The sequence below is a fragment of the Buteo buteo genome, chromosome 18 (assembly GCF_964188355.1).
Source record: "Buteo buteo chromosome 18, bButBut1.hap1.1, whole genome shotgun sequence".
In the NCBI taxonomy this organism is placed as follows: Eukaryota; Metazoa; Chordata; class Aves; order Accipitriformes; family Accipitridae; genus Buteo; species Buteo buteo.
Window position 1 is genome coordinate 26,464,873 of NC_134188.1, and position 12,615 is coordinate 26,477,487.

Below are 12,615 nucleotides of genomic sequence, written 5' to 3' on the forward strand. Positions count from 1 at the left end.
ACGTTCACGACCGATTGAAATCGCAGGACAGAAGGCAGCAGAGACGATGCTCAGATGAACACTGGGAGGACTAAAACTGGTTGGTTTTGCACAAGGGCAAACCAAGGGGCAGGGAGTGCTTTTCTGTGCCAAGAGAGTATTTTAAGGTAAAATGCGTCAAAACGTTATTGAATTGGGACATACCCCCTACAGCATATGAAAGCTGCCTACGGGATGCACGAGCAGGCGGGGGGTGAGGAGCTCGGTCCTGGCCCCTCTGAAGGGCTGGATCAGGCCCAAAGGAGATGGTTCTCTGACCTACATGCTGCAAAACCCACGGGCTCCCAGCACGGCTTTGCAGGGCTATCATCTGTCACGTCTACCAGCACAGGAGGATCCCCAAAGCATGAAGATCTGCAATATTGGCTGAAAACTAATGCATCATGCAGAAAGGCACAAGCTTTTGAAGCCTCCCTGGTCCCAGAGCGCAGAGCAGAAAGGAATTTTTCCCAGAGGGGTTGAAAAATTCAGTGGCAACCATTCCTGTTTCCACCATGACCTCAAGAAGTCACCCCTCTATTGAGGCACCAGAAAGGGGTCTCTCCTACAGCGTAAGCCAATTTAGCAGGAATAACCCATGGATGAAAAGGCTCCACGGTGCAAAGGGGAGGGCTAGGAGCAGGGGAAGGGTTAATGTTGCAGACAGACAGATGCTCGACTGGGGAAAAAAAACCAGCCCCCATGAAGCCAATGGGGCTGCGTCCATTTTCTGCAGTGCCCAGAGCCTGGCCTTTTCTCCCTGGGTAATCAACTGGAAGCGAGCAGAGCTGGAGTAATCACTGCACCTCATTCCCCATCCCCGACACTGCCCGCAGGGCCAGGAGATGGAGGAGCACTGCCTGGCCCGAAGCAGGACAACACAAGACTGTTGTTGAGCCTTTGTGCTCCACGAGCAGCTCAGAAGAGAGGGTGAAAGCTCAGGCATGAAGATATCAGCAAATAAATGGGACCCGACCGTGCCCCACGACACCACGGTGTTGCTACTGATTTGTCATTGATTTGTTATTAGTTAGAAGTAATCATATTCAATTTTAATAGGAATATAGAATTATAAGAAATATTTTAGCAAAAATTATGTATCTATTGCATTTTACACATTTAACCAACAACCAACAGCTGCTGTGAAATCCTCTGTATAACCCTGTACCAAGGCCAGAGGAACTGGTCAAAATCACCTAGTAGGAACATTTAGAACTTAGATAACAACCTTAAGATTTAAGATAATATGGATATAGTGTTTATTTGTAGGAGTATATTATAGCATAGAAGAATGTATAAAATGTCAAGAGTTTCAAATTAATGGGAACTGAGGAGAGTCGAATGAAGCAACTTGTAGTTATCTGCCAAGAAACGGTTAGTTACCTGCCATGGGCCAAACTGCGCAGAATCACCTAAAGAAGGTCAAGAAGCAGACAAGCGAGGAAGACTATGAAAGACCACCAGAGGACTCTAGAAGACCACCAGAGACCTTCAATGCGCCCCCGCAAAGGACATTTACATATGCAGATGACTTCCCAGAAATCTAACGAATAGGCATAACATTTCCCGGAAATCTAATGAATATGTATGAATGAGTTCAATATAAGGTGTATGACTTTGGTGTTCAGGTGTGCGTGGTTCGTGAGAGGACTCACCCGCGCACCCGGCCGTCAATAAAGAAGTGTCTGCTTATCTACACTAAATTGGTGTTGATAAGTTCTTTATACCGAGTTTTTCGGCAACAGTGTGAGCAAAGGACGGCGGACGCCTCTCTATGGGCTGAAACCCTCCTGCAGGTATGGAAGAGGTTTCACCTCTGGACGTCTGCAGAGAAAGGAGCTGACACCTCTAGAGAGTAGTGAGGAGGAGGAGGAGGAGGGAAGAGTGCCTGATCCCAGCCTTCAAGGCACAGCTGCATCCTTCTCATTCTCCACATATTAACCTGCTGCTGCCCTGCTTGGAGTAAGTGTTAGGAGAGGGGTCTTGGCACTTCTGGGTCTGCCAAAAAAATCTGGTAATGAATGCACAAGCGTGAGCGGATTTAGAGGATGCACCCGTTCTTAGTATCATCATACCCCAGCACAAACGCTGTCTAAATCTGCTCTTGGGATCAGATCCAAAGCCTTCTTAAGGCATCGAGGCTTTGTTAATCTATGCAGCAACCAGCGAAGGGAGAGCTGGATTTTTTTTTTTATTATTTTTTTTTTTTTCTGAGGCATAATCAAAGACAAAAAATTATCTCGGTGACATGGCTGGGCTTCATCTGCTTCATGCCCGGTCTGGTCCTGCATCAGGCAGATGGTGAGACCCACTCAGCTAACACAGCCCTTCCCAAAGGAGATATGAGGACAGGGTGTCTGGACCAGAAAGTCCCAGCCTCCTACCTTGACAAACCTCAAACCCTCTTTATACCACAGTCAAGCGCCTTAGAAGAGAGGTGATGTGCCCTAATTCCCATTCTCCTACCCTCCTCCGATGGGGTGCAGTTGCAGAGCCTCTAGATAAGCCTCCCAAGCTAAACTGAATGAATTCAACACCCATTTGTTCCCCCACCAACACTGTCCTCCAGTTTAAATAGCTCTTCTGCCTCCCTGGTGTTCACCCCTTGGATGTATTTATAGGCAGCAAGCACATCCCCTCTCTGCCTTTGTTTCGCCGGGCTTTTATAGCCTTGTATAATAGCTCTCCATCCCTCTGATCAGCCTCAGAGCCCTGTTTCCCTGCACCTGCTCCAGGCTGAGTTAATCCCTCTCAAGCACCAGATCTCAGAGCCCCGTCCTTCCACATTAACTCTTCCATACCCTTGTCCCACCAACACCCTTTGCCTGGTTCCCCTCGCCTTTTTTGCAACCTTCCCGGAGGCACCTGGAGCCCAAAACAGCCCTGTCCCAACGTGATTCAACCTCCAAACATAACACAAAGCCCAGCCATACAGCACCTCGCTGTATGGCCTGATATATGTCCTAGGGGACATCCCCACACCCTGCAGCTCATCCTCCAGGTCAGCCGGTTCCCTCCGGCCGAGCATCTCACCCACCCCGTACGGACAGTGCCTCCCAGCTTGGTTTTGCAGGCAAATCTTGGCAGGAAAAATGAGAATGAGCTCAGATCTTCCCTTAAAGGCTTTAAGCAGATCTAAGCTCTCCTGTGTGGGGTTAATCTGTCCAGCAGTGCCCTTTGCCAGTTCCCCTAGGCCCTGGCAGAAGTCTTCTCCACTGACGCACTCCCACAGGCACTCAGTGTGTAAAAATCCATCAAGTCCAGAAAAAGGAGACCTGTAGCATCTCCTTTGCCTAAAAAATGAAAGCAAAGCTACAGCACAGCCCTGGGTTTCCACCTTCCTCCACCCCGGGGGCTTGAGGATGCCCACGGTGTTTCTCCATGGGCATCCATCGCCGGCTGAAAGACCTCCCTTGAACAGACAACACGGAGGGGGAGACAGGAGCTGAGCAGGGGTTTTGCTGAGCTCGTGGCCATGTCAAAGCCCCACCGAAGTCATTTCTTACCACAACAGGCAAGGACGGGGGGATGCTAGCAGAGAGCAGGGTCGGACTTGACTCTGCCATGAACTTCCCGAGTGCCTTGGTCATGTCACTTTGCCCCGTTTTTACGTGTCACCGCTTTGCAGACAGGATTATTGCTTCTGCACGTCACACAGGGTGTCCCTAGGACATGACAAAGGGGCTTGATTTCTACTCTGAGCAGGGCCCGCTACAGCAAGCCCCACTGCCTTCCTCAAAACTTGGTTCTCCTTTCGCTAATGCCTTGATCCTCAACTCTGCTGCCAACAAGAAAGTTTTTTCCCAACCAATTCTGGCGCATGACTCCTGGCAAGCGCCAGACACTGAGCAAGCCAGCCCTCGCACACGCAGCAGCGTTTGTACACAGGCACCCGTTGCAGGGGGGATTTAGACCTCGCATCCAGCTGCCAGGGGAGGAGGGTCTCTCAAAGAGCATCCACCCGTCAGTCCCTCCTGGGTTTTACAACCCTGCTGCCTGGCTCGGGGGCTGAAGCTGAGATCCAGGCGATTCACGTTAAAGAATTACTTAAATAAGTAGGAGGCAGCCAGATGTTCCCGGGAAGGGCAGGGGGAAAAAAGATTGAACCAGGACAGATGTGCCCATAGCAAGATGTTGCACCGAGCAGGAGCTAAGCGGTGAGCACCTGGAGCCAGCACTGCTCCTCCATCCATGCCTGGCTCTGCTGCTTTTCCCCCTCCCCGGTTCTTGTAGCCCCAAGGATGCTCCCAACAGGTACCTACTCTCGCCTGCATCCGTAAGCTTGTCCCTCCTCAATTCACCGCTACCCCGAGCAGCACGGCCAGCCAGGCTCTCTGCATCTGCCTTGGGCTACCCACCACCCACGTGCAGAGCGTGGGGTGGGAGATGCAGGGACCCTGTGCTGCCCTTACCCCAGTATAACACCAGTTCAGCACAACTGGACACCAGGCTGAGCCTGGGAGGGGGGATCCGAGCCCCCTAAGATGTGAGAGTGGACAGAGATGAGAGGTGCCCTGGGGAAAGTCTGCAGCATGGTCCTTGCTGGATGCAGCAAGAAAAGCAGCTGAGGATTTAACAGCATCCTCCGCTACCCGCTGTGCTCGCTGCCCTGCTTTCATCCCCGTTTGCCACATCTGCCCGTGCTCCCTACCAAGCTCAGAGCTAATGCAGCACCCAGGCAGAAAGGTAACGGTAACTGGTAATAAATAATTGGTAATAAATCCAAGCATCGCACACGGGTGGATCTGCAGAGCCGGGCGAGCAGCCTGGGCTCACCTGGCAGCTACTGGAGTGGGAGGCGAGGGACAGAGAGGACCAGAGCCACTTCTGGTGGGACACCCTCCACTTGAAAGCACCAGGCTGGTTTCTCAGGTCCAAAATAACATTTATTCAGGGCAGACAGAAAGGGAGAAAGGGATGGTGCCTCCCACCCCCAGGATACGGATAATCCAGATTCATATCTCTGCTTGGAAACCCAAAAAGACATCAGTCTCCTGCGCCCCAGCAGCAGCCTGGCCTGCCCTGGGAGCAGGAGCTCTCTCTCGCCTTAACTTTCCGTGCAACTTACTAAAAGCCCTTGGGTTTGTCCCAAAAAAATAGAACAAAGAACAATACGAGAAACCTCAGGATTTTTTTCCCGGCGCAGAAACCCTGCTCTCCAGCCAGCACCGAGGCCTCGCTGCTGAAAGTTTCTGTCCAGCTCGTCTCCGCCAGCAGAAACGAGCCAGACTGGGAGCAGCTGCGGGGTTTTAACCATCCGGGATGCAACTTCCAGCTGCGCCAGCCCCAAGCACCCCGACTTCCAGCATCCCCCCAAAAAACACTAGACCTCGCACCAGCGCTCGCTAAAGGCAAAAAAGCAGCAACCTGCTCCCGCACAAGGCAGCGCAGGGGACGAGGCGGGTACCTGCTTTTGGGGTTTTTTTTTGCGTCCCCCCCCGCAAAAAAGAAAAAAAAAATTAATAAATGAACAACCCTTACACCCGCACCCCCCCAGCAGTGCCAAAGCCACAGGTACCCTGAGCATCCCCCCCCTCCCGAGGAGAAGCCTGGACCCCGGGATAAGGAGCTCCCCGAAAAAAAAAAAAGGAAGGAAAAAGCCCCCTCCCCCCCCCCCGCACCCTTCCCCGGGGCTGGGGTTCGCCTTACCTGCCCGTTAAGGGTGTTTTTTGGGTTTTTTTCCCCCGATGCCGGTGGCCGGTCCCCGGCGCTGCCCGCTGCAGCCCCGGCGCTTTCCCCAAGCACCGCCCCGACGGGGCGGGCAGCGGCCGCGCCTGCGCTGGGAACAACCGGGAACTGGGAACAACCGGGAACTGGGAACAACCGGGAACTGGAAACAACCGGGAACTGGGAACCGTTTCTCACCCCCTTCCCGGCAACTGGAATTCGTGGTTAGGAACAGGGATGGGCACCGGTGGGCAGTGGGAAATGGGAAAGGGCGAGGGGGGGGGGGTGGCGCTGGTTTGGGACTGGGGAGCGGACTGGGGAAGTGGGGAGCTCAACTGGGAATAGGGATCTGGGGCCAGTGTGGCCCAGGTGCTGAGAGACTGGGATCAACGGGAACGGGGGCTGGCAGCATCCAGATGGGGAACTGGGACCATCAACTGGGGCTGCCCAGGCGCTGAGAGACTGGGATCAATGGGAACAGGGGCTGGCAGCATCCAGATGGGGAACTGGGACCATCAACTGGGGCTGCCCAGGCGCCAGCACCATCAGCTGGGTACTGGGAGCTGGGACCAGCACTGGGATTGCCTGGGCACCGGCACCAGCCACTGGGACCTCCCAGGCACTGGCACTTGGACCAGCATTGCCCTGGCACCGGATACTGGGACAAGGTCCCACCGGCTCTGCTCGGAACCTCACACCGGGGCTGGGAACTGGGCAAACTGGAGCAACCACGCACCAACACCAGCTGGGCACTGCACAGCAGGGCCACCCAGGCACCAGGCAGCTGGGGTGCGTTAGGCTATCACCCACGGAGGGTGCAGGGGAGGGTCATCAGGGGTTGCAGGATTTGGGTGCGAAGGCCAGTCAGGAATGGCGTGGGGCAGGATCAGTGGGGTTGAAGGAGACGTGTTTTCCAGCCCACGACCAAAGTTATTCCCCTTTTCTGTTTTGCAAGAGGGAAACTGAGGCACTGGGGAGCGGGGGGTCAAAGGCTGGGCAGGCGCTTGGCCCCCCCCACATCCACGGAGGTGGACACGCAACTGGTGTCACGGGGCTGGCAAAGGGGACGAGGTGGCCAGACCGGCTGTGCCCCCCACGGTGGAAAACGAACATTCCCAGCCCACAAATATATATCCAAGAGGGGAAAAATAAACATGACCTACCTAAAAGTGCATCCCCTGCAGCAGGAAGGAGCCGGTGGGGTTTTACGGACCCTGTGTCATGGGCAGCTCTGATCTGATGCTCTGACTTGACGCACAAGCTTTAACGGCGGTATTCAGGTTCTTTTGTAAATTAGGCCAAAAAGAGATGGCAAGGGAAGAACAATTAAAGAAAATGGTTGTAAATGATGGGAATAAACTTCTCACATTCAAAATTACGGGTGATGATCAGACTCTTTTAGACAACAAAAAAACAGGCTAAGGGTTAGCTGCTGCCTGCCAGCGACAGAGTGAACGCTTAAGGACATCTGCTTGCCACATCTGCAGTAATGCAGTGAAATTTCGGTGACAAAATTAGAAAGGAGGCCGTGCCTGGAGCAGCATTGGCGTGGCGTGAGCTCCTGGTCCCACCGAGGTGTCACCTGCAGCTGTGTGTGGGTGATTCACCTCCTCTGCGGTCACGCATTTCCTCAAGTTTCTTATTATCTGAAACCCTTCTGGACTTTTCATGTCAAGGTTCTTGTTATTTTCCTGTTAATTTTATGATAATTTCATTACTTATTCAATTCATGCAATATTTGTGTTACAATTTTTTTAATTCATTTATTGGTTGAAGGAATAGGAAAGCCAAAAATCTGTAGTTCTACGAATGCTTTCTTTGGCAGCAAAAGCCATTTTCTAATGTTTTCCTTCTCTTTGCTTCTTTTCCCCTCTCCCCCATGGATCTGCTGTGATCTGGCTGTGCTCAAAACCAGGTCAGTCCAAGGGTCCCATTTCACACACCCCTTTTCTTTCCCCTCATCAAAAATCACCTAGGAAAATAACCCTAAACCCACCAGGGTTTAGGGTTACCCCATATTTAGGACCCTGTATTAGGTCCAGAGCCCGGCTGTGCGCAGCGCTGAACCATCACCCTAACCATGGTGGGAAACTCCAGCAGCAAATGGCAAAGACCCCCCAAAAAAGGGGGAAAAAAATAGGGCAAACCCTCAGTTTCTGAATATTTGTAAAGGGGAAGAGTAGATCCTACACAGGTCTCTAACCCCAAGCCCAAAAGCATCAGTAATAGCCCTAAAACCAGGTAGCAGGCAGGCTAGGGCAGGGGTGGATGCTGCTGCTCCCTTGTAGGACAGGGAGAGCATAGAACACATTTTGATTTGCGATGTGCTTAAATGGGGAGACACTCCATCACTGTTAGTTAATTAATATCATCATCCATCATTCCTCCCACCAGTACAGACACCTCCTGCCCAGTTAGCCGTCGTGGGCTTGCTTGAACTGCAATGGAGATAAATAGGTAAATTCCTATTGCACTTTTTCAGCTATTTGACCTCAAAGCTGCTAAGGGGGAGCGTCTCGCTGCTGGGTACGTGGGGACCGGGGGGCACGTGGGGGAATTTGTCATCCACAGGGGTGATGGGTGATGCTGTGCAGCGCCGGCTGAAGGGATGAAAAAGAGGAGGAAGGAAAAACGAAAAACAAGAGAAAATGGGCTCACCCTTGAGACGAAATCAGCAGCGGGAGGATGGCTTTTATTTTGTTAACGGGCTGGAAAGCATTAGGGAAAAGTTCCTCCGCTGAATTAAGGCAGCGAGCGGGTCCCCAGCCGCTCCCGTCTCCCCGCAGGGACGCAGAGCCCGAGCCCGCTCTCGTCGCAGGCCCAGATCTTGCCGATTAACTTAGTTGCATTTTCGATTTCAGCCTCAGCAGGGGAAGGAAAATTATGTAAATACGATTTATAACGACGCTTCGTTGCTCCTCAGTGTGATGCAAATGAGGCCACAGTGACGGGGGTGACGTGAGGGCTGCGCAGGGGGGAACGAAGAAATAGCCATGTTTTAAAACCGGACCCTGAAAATAAGTAGGAACAAGGTAAAAGGCAAAGCGGAGGAGGAAAATGGCAGCCAGGGATTCCTCCGACAAATGGGATTTCATTATTCCTTCTGGGATTTCCAAGCAGATGCCTTAGTGAGGTTTTCCTCCCTCCCGGGAATAATTTGTTGTTCTTGCTCATGCAGGGGACCCCCAAGGTGAGGTTTGGTCCTGGGGTGGTTCAAGGTGAGGGTCTGCCTGCCCAGGGTGGTGGGAGGCGAAGAACTGCCAGCTCCTGCCACCCCCTGCTGCTACGAGGCCAGCTCTGTCCCTCCAAGGGCATGTTTTGGGGGAGAAAAGTGAGAAAACGACTGCAGGTTGGCAGCTGGTGCCCATATCCTCATTTTCATGCCGCGGGGATGCCGGGAGCAACCTCCGACGGCCCCATCCCCAACGCAGGAGCTGCCTGGTGCGAGCGAGCTCACCACTGTTGATCCCATCAGGCTGCAGTCTTCTGCTCCTCTTTGAACATACCAAGAAATGAGCCTACTACAATTCCTCTGGCCGACCCATCTGCACTTGAATTAAACTTCATTTTGCTGAATTCTACAAAGTCGTTCGCCCCGGTTGCAGCCTCTGGAATACCAGTAATGTATTCTCTCCTTTCCCTCTCCACATGATTGCAGCATAATCTCCTACTCATTTGATTTATTTAAGCAGGCCTTCAGATGCTCCAGTAATGGGAGTCATTTAGGTCCCTCTGCAGATATGTATTTATTTATTGCTGTTCATTTAAACTGCAGAGCCAGTTGGCAGGATAGAGACAAGACTGGGGTCACAAGGATGTTAAATTATTCGCTGTCAAAAATAGCTGGTTGAGAAAGTTAAATTAAGCAAGGTCATTCAAGGTCATAGTCAATCACTGGTGGGAGGAGAAGGGTGTTAATTAGCTGTTTTATTTAGGGGGGTCATCATGACCAGAGGACCAGCAGTTGGTAACAAAAAGGGAAACTGTAGCAACTCCTTTTGTTTTTTGGCAGAAGCAGCTCTTGGGTGAGAAGCCAAATTGCTGTCCTTGACCACGACGGAGAAGTTGAGGCTATTGAAAGGCAGCGTTGTGATGCTCACAGAGACCCTGTGGAGCCCCGTGAGGCATTGGCCAGGGAGTTCCCCCTTGCAAAGTCCATCTTGGGGCTGAATTTGGTGATGCTTCTTCCCCAACGATGCTTGGGCAGCGGCTGGTGAGGTTCTTAGCAGGGGTGGAGGTCTCAGAGGGCACCTGAGATGCTTTGGTTGCTTATGCAGTCAGGTCCTTGCCCGAGATTTTGCTACCCCTCTTGGCAGGTGGTCCAGTAGCTGCATATCCTTTCTATTAATACTTCTTTCATTTCCCATTTGAACTTCCCCGGCATCTTCTTGCAGCTATTAGACCTTGCAATATCCTTTTCCTCCCAGTTTAAGAGCTCCCTAACATCAGGCATCTCCTCCCTTTCCATTCTCCTCTACCACACGCTACCACGGGCCAGCTAAGGCAGGAAAATCAGTGAGTAAACTGGGCAGGTATGACCTGGAGTCACTGGGAGCCAACAAATCCACACCTTGTAGCTTAATGTCCTTCCACAGGAGACCATCGTGGCCACGACAGCCGGGTCTTTAATGATAGCAGTACTTGGCCAGAAGAGACGTTTCCATCCAAAGATCCATATCATAACCTTTTATCACGGAAAAGGCCCTTTTTTTTTTCCTCTTTCTGCATAAAATGCAAGGTGGAAACCATAAGCCCTGGTGAAACCCATCCTCTGCCTTGCTGCCCTGGTGAACGCTGGCCACGGTTTGGGATGCGCCCGTGCCGTGATCTGCACAGCAGCTGCCTGGCAAACAGCTCACGTTAATTGATAACTCTGCTGGGAAATCCATACCATTAAATTCTCCGCTTAATTGTCTGTATCAGCGCTTACTTCTGCACAGTCACAAATCAGGCAGCTTTTTAATGGTCCGGCTGCTATTAAGCAAGACAAGTCAAACAGCAAGAAGCTTGCTTGAAAAGGAATGAAAACATGACATCGGGGCTTATACTGGAGGACAGAGTTGATGTTGCAGCTGAGATCAGGGTAGGAGCTGTGGCCCAGAGAGATGCTAAGAGGTTGGCCTTCCCCTGAAAAGCTAGCAAGGTAAATCAGCAGAGGAAGGGTTATCCAGGATTATATCTATAGAAGGTAACTCGGGTATCACAAACCAAGCTCTGGAAGCACAGGGCTACTTGAGCATTTATTCTTCTCTATCCTGAATCCTCCTTGAATCCTATGTGGGGGTGACACAAGTGTGGGCAACAGGGCTCAGGTCCCCAGTCCCTTGGCCATCTGAGCAGCCTTTTGCTCAGCAGTGCATAATTAGAGGAGAGCTGGGCTTACTCTAACAGCTTTCCTCTCCCACATCGATCTGATCTGCTATGCGAGTACTTGCCTGCTTACGAATAAGCGACTTCAGAGGAAAATGCCCAAGTGCTGAAAAAAAGCCGGTGTTGCAAAGCCTGGTCTAGGGATGTGCTGCAATATTAAACTCAGCTGTGCCAGCCCAGCCCTGCAGCACTTCAGGGTAATCTGCACTTAAGGAGATGAGGTTGGGGCAAGCGTCCTGGCTAAACCCCAGCTGGGTTTGCAGCCGGGCAGCTGAACTGCTGTGCAGAATGAGGAGAAACCACCTAAAGGGCAGCTTGGAGGATGCAGATGTGAGCATTTCCCACCCTCTTAACCCCCTGTAATTCCTTCTGGGCTCCAGGAGCTGAGTGTGACATGGTCCCTCTATTCCTGGGCTTTCAAAGAGCCTGAACCCATCTTCCCAACAAAGCAGAGAAACCCTCAAATTTTCAAGGCTTCCAGATATAAGCTGATGGACCTAGGAACAGCAGAGAACTGAGTAACAGCCAATGCTAAACCTCCATCTTACCTGCCATCCATCCTTTTGCTAGACTAATATGGAAAACAAGGACATAACAACTCCCAGCACCATGTTCCTTATGTTCCTCCTCAACTGAAAAGAACAAAATCTTTCCAGAAACCGCAGCGGAATGCCAGGACCAGGTGGGGGTCGTTCAGTAATGACCTACAGGTGCTGCCCTCTGCCAAAGCCCTGGGACATCAACAGATAAATGCACTGGCCAAGAACTCCCACCTTGCCAGGGTTTTTCACGGCACAAGCAGCACTGGAGCGCTTGGAAGTCAATACCATCTCCTGGTCACAAACCCTCCAGGCCTTTGGTCATCGTTCAGCCATGACCACCCAGCTGGAGGGGAACAGGGCTCAGCTGCTTTGGCAGGGACGCACCTCCGCTTGGGAGCAGACAGCGTTATTGGAGTTCAGTCAATGACCTTGATTTTTCCATGGGGTTTTCCACAGCGAGAAGCAAGATGGTTAGGAAAATCAGCAGGTTGCCAGCAACCCCACATTCCCTGGAGCAGAGAGGAAGGAAAGGAGCAAATGGCACCGCTGTCCTCTCAGCTGCTCTTTATTTATGACAGGTCAGAAGCTGCCCTAACAGATGCTGACTCTAAATAGTCCTGCCAAGAGCTTTTTAGGCTATTTTCCTGCTGATTCTCTTTTGTGCCCCAGAGAGACAAAAAAAAACCCCACCAGTTGTTTTTTTTTTTTTTCTCCTCTCTGTCACCATCTCTGCCTTCAGCTCCCAGCAGAGAGACAACTTAAGCTCCCATTTCCAGCAGCTCCCAAGAGTGTACAGAGAGCTGGGCAAGGCAGAGCTGCACGTGAAGGCTCTTCCACACAACTCTTCTTGCAGATAAGCAGCTGCCTGTGATATCAGGACAACTTCTGATCCGCACTTAACAAGCCTAAATCAATGCTGGAATTAGTGGAATGATGTTGGACTTACACTGGTGTAACTGAGACTGAGTTTTCCTGGATAACAGGTTCCCTCTCCTTCCAGTCACGCTCGCTGTGCGAA

At 51.7% G+C, this 12,615-nt stretch overlaps 1 protein-coding gene and 1 long non-coding RNA gene across 3 annotated transcripts in view; one reads left to right on the forward strand and one right to left on the reverse strand.

Annotated features, from left to right (window-relative positions):
- Positions 1-8,518, reverse strand: part of CAPN5 (calpain 5) — a 54,781-nt gene extending 46,263 nt beyond the window's left edge. The window contains exons 1-2 of one of the 2 annotated variants that reach the window (XM_075050213.1): positions 8,344-8,518; positions 6,849-6,968 (exon numbers count right to left, since the gene is read on the reverse strand). The gene's annotated coding sequence lies outside the window, so the exon portion shown is untranslated. Of the gene's footprint in view, positions 1-5,667; positions 5,792-6,848; positions 6,969-8,343 lie in introns of those variants that run through there. The other variant, XM_075050214.1, reaches the window with a different exon arrangement.
- Positions 8,519-8,620: 102 nt separating this feature from the next.
- On the forward strand, positions 8,621-12,404 carry LOC142041573 (uncharacterized). Its single transcript, XR_012653493.1, has 3 exons — positions 8,621-8,717; positions 9,698-9,898; positions 12,337-12,404. It is a non-coding gene; the product is annotated as an uncharacterized LOC142041573 (long non-coding RNA).
- The last annotated feature ends 211 nt before the right edge of the window (positions 12,405-12,615 follow it).